Source organism: Electrophorus electricus, chromosome 14 (assembly GCF_013358815.1).
Source record: "Electrophorus electricus isolate fEleEle1 chromosome 14, fEleEle1.pri, whole genome shotgun sequence".
NCBI lineage: Eukaryota > Metazoa > Chordata > Actinopteri > Gymnotiformes > Gymnotidae > Electrophorus > Electrophorus electricus.
In genome coordinates, this window is record NC_049548.1 from 16,744,445 (window position 1) to 16,745,707 (window position 1,263).

Here is a 1,263-nt window from a genome sequence, read left to right on the forward strand (position 1 = left end):
CACTGTTGAAATTTAGTTGCAGTGAATCTTTAATAAGTGATCAGTGAAATGTGTCCTCAGTGGGCTTCAAGTCGGTTTACATTATTTTTGTCCATAAAAAATTCAGCATTCTGAGAAATTGTGCTGCTTCAAGTTGAAGGGCCAGCCATTGAGTACCGATGGTTTAGATCTGACAGGCTAACTGCTACCACCTACCTCAGCAACTATTCTTCTGGTTCCATTGTGAGTCACATCATAATAAAAGACAACAGAACCAGTGTATGTGGATGCATTCTCTTTAATGTAAGATTTCATACCTTTACACATTTACCTTCTGCATGCAACAACTACTGCAGGTGCAGACACAGTAATAATATTTTTAAAACAGAAAAGTCACCATCATCTGTAATAATAAGAATAAGAAAACAGTTTATGGCTGTTTGTCAGGGCAGTAAGTAAAAATCATGGTAAGTTAAAGATCTTTTTATTTCCTGTTCCATCTCTTCTGTTATGTTGAGGGTGGGGCTCTTGTGCCACTGCTGTAGGTGAACAGATATAGTTTAGTTTTCTGGCATTGTGTTAGAAGTCATTATTATACCAAATGGGCATCCTGAATATCTGTACCCCCCCCCCCCCCCCCAAACAAAAGCAAAAATAATTAGTTAATATTTAAAAAAATGTATTTAAAAAAAATGTTTTCATGTTTTAATGTAGCAGTGTTTATTCTTGTTATATATTTTGCATACATAAACACTGTCCAGATTTTATTGCCTTCAAGCTATTGCTATAGTAGAATATAACGACTGCAAATGCACCTCTAGCAAACCGTCAGAGCACTGTCACTGGTGCATTGTGTGGACACCACTGTTGGTGGTCAAGCCCAGCAGGCTACTCGGGCTGGGCTGGCACAGACTGCCAAGGCTGTGGACAAAGCCTGCGATTTGCTAAATTAGTTATTTTTCTGGAGAATGTTTTCTATAATAAAACATGGTACATGTATGAAAGATCTGTAAACAGTGCTTGAAGGGGAGGCAGTGGATGTTGTGTGGCAGTTGTAAATAATGAGTTTTGTATAAAAATGAAAATAATAGAGTGAAAAGTGAAGGAGCTGTATAACAAAGCACTTAAGTAGGACCACAGCTATCAGGCTGGCTTCAGACCATCATAACAAAACAGTACCTAGAGAAGTAAAAAACCTATGCACCATGGTGTCGTGTGTCCCCACAAGCACGCTGGCTCACCATGGATCCCGTGGAGGCAGTGCTCCTAAAGTCCTGCTGCACG